Raw genomic sequence first — 6354 nt, 5'->3', positions numbered from 1 at the left:
CTGCTGTGGTAGCTCAGGATCTTGCACATAGGGACTCTGAAGGATCTTCCACAATAGGGGCCCCAAAGGATTTCAATCCTTTGGCTTTATAAACAGTTTAGGATCTAAATCTCTTTGGCTTTATGAACAGTTTCGACTGTGGTGCTTACTTTAGATTTCATTTTTTAATTGACATGAGTTTTGCTCCTGTCAATGACAATATCATTGGAAGTTATAAGACAAAGACCTCACTTCTAGCCCAAAAAATCTCAAATTTCTGAAGCCTAGGAAAATATTCTGGAGAAGGACCTCTATGTCTTGTTCCTGTGTTCTTGCAGGCATGTCAACCTTCAGCCATGACAGACAAAATGCTCTGCTGGATAGTCTCATCCCATGGGACTGTGACATATTCTCATAACTATGCACAGACTCTTATATTTGTTTGTGGGAGGGGAAAGTATTTCTGCATGGTTTGCAGTTCCATTCCATCAGTTAAGTTCAAAATATAAGCAGTATGAATTATGTTTTTTGGAAGTGTGAAAAGATTGTGAAAGGTTACACGTGTCAATAATCAACTTCTTAAGAACAGGTTTCACAAGTGAAGGTTTAACTATAATAAAGATTACCATCAATAAATACAAGAGATTAGTGCAATGACTGCAACAAGGGAAAAATGAAGGAAAATACAGAACAGAAAGTGTCACTTGTAGAAAAACAGATCTGGTTCTGCATACAACCTCTTCTATGAATACAGCAGCATATGACAGAATATTTATTTGCAAATAACAGTTACTGAAAAATGTGCTTTAGCAGGTTTGTTTACTTAGTTCTTGGCAAGTCTAGCTTGCAAGGAAGTCAAACCAAATGCATCCAATTAGAATATCATCCGAAGCAGATCACTAAGAGCAGTGTGCAGCTCTCTGATTGTTTGGCTCCTATGAGCAGGGTGGTGCTTTCAGTGTCATGGTGTTTAATAAATGCTATTTTCATATATTAATGATGGAGCAATGCCATCCTGGTGTCCAGAGTTGGGAACTGAGGCAAGGAGACCAGTACTCATTCTGTCTAACAGCAGATAATCTACTATGGTTTCCAAATTAGACTAACATCTTAGCTCACTTGGTGTCAGAATTACCCTCTAGACTATGGAAAGGGGCCTAAGGTGCTGACAGTCTTAAATCTTGGCACCTTCCTCCTCTTAACATCTAGAGTTAGCTGGGGGTGAATCTAAGTCGGTGACTTGCCCAGGATCCCGTGAGAAATTGCTGGGAGGGTGGAGAAATGAGCTGAGTTCCTCAAGCCTGAGTCCTGTATCCTGCCTGGTACATTATCAGCCCTCTCCAGTACAGAGAGGTTTGCTTATCAAAACTGACATTTTAGCTGCTCCAATTTGGCCATCTCTTGGATTTTATGTTGCTTTACTCAGAATAGCTACTTGTGAGATCTTCATTTCATGCAGCTTACTCAGAGCCCAGTCTTTGAATTAATCAATCACTTTCCATTCCTAGTTTTTTTTCACCTGTCATGTAGCATTACTCCACCTTTGAAGGATACTGTCTCCAAAAACTTAAGTTAGTATATTTCTCAGAAGTGCAAGCTAGCTGGTTCTGCGTCTCTGGGTGCACAAAAGCCTTGCTGAAATGAAGGTAATTAGCAAATACATTGTTCTGAGAATGACATTGAACTCTCTTTACAGCACAGCCCTTCTGCTACCGCATGTAGCCCCCTGTGACTGTTGTACCACCTCTGCTTTGAGCCTGGGTTTAGATGAGTGGGCTTCTGTTCCACTGTTTTCCTTGTGAGAGAAATGAGTATATGGTAGGAAACTCCACGGGTTTAGATGCAGTGTGAGACACAGATGTGGGTTTGTTTTTCTTTGATTACTTGTTCCAGGTACTTGATTTGCTCCCAAATCCATTAGCACTATGCTTCAGTGCATCGTTGCCTGAACATGGGTTGGTAAATAGGCTCAAATGAAAGAGTGTTCCTAGCATGAAAGATCTACTCATTCTCCATTTGAGCAGATGCTTGTGTCTGTCTCTTTTTTGACCAAGGCATACTTTGCCTGTAAAAAAAATGCTGACCTCCTCTCTTCAGCTGCAGTTCCTAGTTTTATCTGCTCTTGTTTCTCCCAGGAGAAGGCAGCTTTTTGAGGAAGCATTGCATTAAACATGCCCCAGCTGTTTCTTGCACCCAGTCCCAGCTTGAACAAGTCTCACCAAAAACTGTCAGAGGAGAGAAGCTGTAGATTAACTACAATAGACAAAAAAAATCTGAAGCTCTCCTTATCTTTTAAGGGACAATAAGAGGGACACCCTCTTATTTTTCAAGGGGTAGATGCACACCATATCTACTCTGTTCTGAGGTAAGATACAGACCACACATATCCAGGGTTTATTAATGGCAATTACTCACTGGTGACACTGACAAGAAAGAGATTTCATTACTTGTCAGGGCCAGGAAAACAGGAGCAACAGCTTAAGAATCAGCAATGCCCCAGCACAGAGCTAAGATCACCTTACGTCCACCGCCCCCTGCCTTCAGTGCCAAGAACGAGCCTGTTCTCAGGTTGTGCATGCAGCCTGCAGCTTCGGCACTGCCACCAGCACACAGCAGAGTGCCTGGGAAATGTGAGGGGGTGTGAAACCACTATATGACTCCAGGTTCCTGCAAGCAGCTAAAAATCCAAGATGCCTAACGGGGCTGTATGTTGACATTTGCCATATATGACATTTAGCATATAGGAATGAGGCCAGCTTTCACTAAGAACCCTTGAAGCATGCCTCTATTAGGAATTAATTAGGAATAATTAGGAATGCCATACAGAGGGACCTCGACACGCTTGTGAGGTGGGCTGATGCCAACCTCATGAAGTTTAACCATAACAAGTGCAAGGTCCTATACCTGGGTCGGAGCAATCCCAGGCACAGCTACAGGCTGGGCAAAGAAGAGATTCAGAGCAGCCCTGCGGGCAAGGACTTGGGGGTGCTGGTTGATGAGAAAATGAACATGAGCAGGCAGTGTGCACTTGCAGCCCAGAAAGCCAACCATATCCTGGGCTGCATCAAAAGGAGCGTGACCAGCAGGTCGAAGGAGGTGATCCTGCCCCTTTACTCTGCTCTTGTGAGACCTCACTTGGGAGTATTGCGTACAGTTCTGGTGTCCTCAACATATAAAGGACATGGAACTGTTGGAAGAAGTCCAGAGAAGGGCCACGAGGATGATCAGGGGACTGGAGCACCTCCTGTATGAAGACAGGCTGAGAAAGTTGGGGCTGTTCAGCCTGGAGAAGAGAAGGCTGCGTGGAGACCTCATAGCAGCCTTCCAGAATCTGAAGGGGGCCTATAGGGATGCTGGGGAGGGACTCTTCATTAGGGACTGTAGTGACAGGACAAGGGGTAACAGGTTAAAACTTAAACAGGGGAAGTTTAGATTGGATATAAGGAGGAAATTCTTTCCTGTTAGGGTGGTGAGGCACTGGAATAGGTTGCCCAGGGAGGCTGTGAATGCTCCATCCCTGGCAGTGTTCAAGACCAGGTTGGACGAGGCCTTGGGTGATATGGTTTAGAGTGAGGTGTCCCTGGCCATGGCAGGGGGGTTGGAACTAGATGATCTTAAGGTCCTTTCCAAGCCTAACTATTCTATGATTCTATGAATGTTCATCAGCTGTTTCCATTTTGGCTGCTCAGCAGAACCTGAATTTGTACCGCTGTGAACCCCTCCGCAGGCTTGCTGCCTGCATCCAGACCTTTCTATTCTTGCTATTCCAAGCAGATTTATTTGCTACAGCAGAAGGCGGAAACACAAATTCCTCAGTTTCCTATATGTGTTCAACATCATAGCTGTAGGCATTCAACTGAAGTGGGGGAAGACTCAGTAAGAAAAGTATCATGTGGGACTTTTGCTTGGGTGGGCTGGTGTAGTACAGTGCAAACAAATGCAGGGCCATGCTTTAACAAAAGTAGTTTGTGGACTTCCACTGTTACTGCCAGTACTGTACATGCAGAAAACTATTCATTGCCCTTTAGCTAATCCTATGCAGATTAGCTGACTCTGATTTGTAGTTATCCTGTTACCACTGGTGTAACTGTATGTAAGCAGATAATATTCATAATCTCTTCACAGTTTTTAATGGTACCTTATTATTATTTAAAGACAAACATATTCCACCTTTCCTAGAAGGATTATGCTGTAAAATTTGGTTTTAATTTCAAATATTTTTTTTTGTTGGTAGTATTGTTTTCAATTTCAACAGACACAGCCAGGAGCAGCTGTCTCTTACACTAGCTTTAGGATGAGCATTCTGAAAATAGGAACTGTATATATCACACAGAAGAGTTCAAGCCATCAGCTGACAGAGCTGACCAGCTTTCCTCAATTTCTTGCAGATATATTCCTTTTTTTTTTTTTCAGTAAAAAGAATCTTTCTGAAAATCTAAGCTAGTTCCACACTAGCTGAAACTGAGCAGAAACAGTTTCATTTTACTTTAGGAGCACAGAATAACAAGGAGGGTCCAACCCTGAATGGAAAAAGTTTAGCATAGTCTTTTCAGTACATTTCAGCAGAGAGTTATCCATATAGTTTTGTTCCTAGTTTTTTAAAATGGCTTTAAAATCCCACTTTTCTATAGGACAATGAAACTTAGTTAAAAGTCTAAGCCAAACACAAGGAACATGAAGGGTATGATTCAAAGGCCTCATTTCTCAAGAACTTTTATCCTGACACCAAATTTTTCAACCATTTTCTAGCCACTGGTGACCAGAACTGTATTTTTTCCCAGAAGAAGAGCTGACACTAAATTGAAAAGGTTTTATTTTGCATAATAGGAAAAAGAAATAAAACACCTTGCTTCCTTTGCTGATGCTTGCTCTTTGAACGGGGCCATATGACATAGCTTAAAGCTTTCTCTGTTTATTTGTAGCTTGCTTGCTCCCCCAGCAGAGCAGAAGTCAAAAGCAACAAGACAAAGTGGCCCTGTCAAAACACACTTATCTTCACAGAAAACTCATTTAGTATTAGGCAAACCAGAAATCTACACATTTTCTGGAGAAATTACACTATCTGTTAATTAGCAGATTTACTGTCATTGCCTTTGTTATAAGAAAAGGAGGAGGCACAGCAGCTAAGAGCACTTGCCTTTTGTTACAGCTACTATGCGCAGTTTTTCCATTCTGTCATTTGTCTCCCAGTAAGTATCAGTCATGATACTTGAACGAAAATGGCATCCTGTTTTACTTCCAGTTTGTTCAGGATTGTGTAAGATATTCCTTAAATGGGAAGGTGGGATTTTTGACACTGGTAGAATCATAGAATCATAGAATAGTTAGGGTTGGAAAGGACCTTAAGATCATCTAGTTCCACCCCCCCTGCCATGGGCAGGATAAGAGAGTTTTTTACTGGAAAAAATTCTCTTCAACTAAAAGCTTGCTTGCTGTGTCCATGCCTCCGTAGGCCCATGTGCTATATGGAAAGTAAACTGGTAGAAACTTGGTTGGAGTACATCAGCTGGTTTCTCAGACCTTGCAGATGGCATAATGCTGGGAGAAATACTGGGAAGTGAGCAAGCGGGGCCATCACCGCCTATCTCCAAAGCTGCTGCTGGGAGGGCAAAGACCCCATTGTCACAAAGAGCAGTGGTGGGATACCACCCCAGAAGTGGGCAGCTGTGCAAGCTGTTTCATGGAGCCCTCAGAGCCAGAGCTTCATCTCCTTGTCCTCCTGAAGAGTAGCCACTCAGCGCTGAGGGTAAACTGCCGCTCTAAGGTAAGGAACTTACCTTACATTTCCTTATGGCAAAGGACACTGTAGCAAAAGAAGGTGCTAATTAGTTGCATTGCATTTTTTTTTTTTTTTTGCATTTCTTTGGTCTTATCACCAAGGACATGGTTTTCTCAAAGGTTGTTTGACAGCCCAGAGTCTTGAAGCAGGCGTGTTGGCCCACTGCATGAGAAATACAGCTAAGCAGGGAAGGAACTACAAAGTGCTGTGTCCTCTATGCAATGTAATATTGACATTTAACTTAGTCCTAGAGCACCACAGACCATGTAAGAGACATGAAAGATGAAAATTTCAGGGAGTGAAGCTTAAAACAGGGCATGAAGGAGAAACACATACTTGCAGGGCCATTCAAGAGAGTTCCCACAGAAGATCCCTGCAACAGCTGAAATTGCAAGGTCATCACTGCTGGGGCAGTCAGTTCCACTGACTTGTGGAATATCTTTAAGAACATGTTCAAGTGTTTGCAGAATGAGGGTTAGAAGTGGGTCCTCTGGTGGGGTGCTGGTACATGGCAGAGTGCAGGTTACAAAAGTAGTTCAAACACCTCTAGAGGGATTGCACCCTTGTGAACACTAAGAAAAGAAATTCATGTTTCT

The sequence above is a fragment of the Pezoporus flaviventris genome, unplaced genomic scaffold (genome assembly GCF_033815535.1).
Source record: "Pezoporus flaviventris isolate CSIRO_AGI_PZ_B2104156 unplaced genomic scaffold, CSIRO_AGI_Pfla_v1 ptg000007l, whole genome shotgun sequence".
NCBI classification, from domain to species: Eukaryota; Metazoa; Chordata; class Aves; order Psittaciformes; family Psittacidae; genus Pezoporus; species Pezoporus flaviventris.
Note: the sequence above shows the minus strand (reverse complement) of the source record.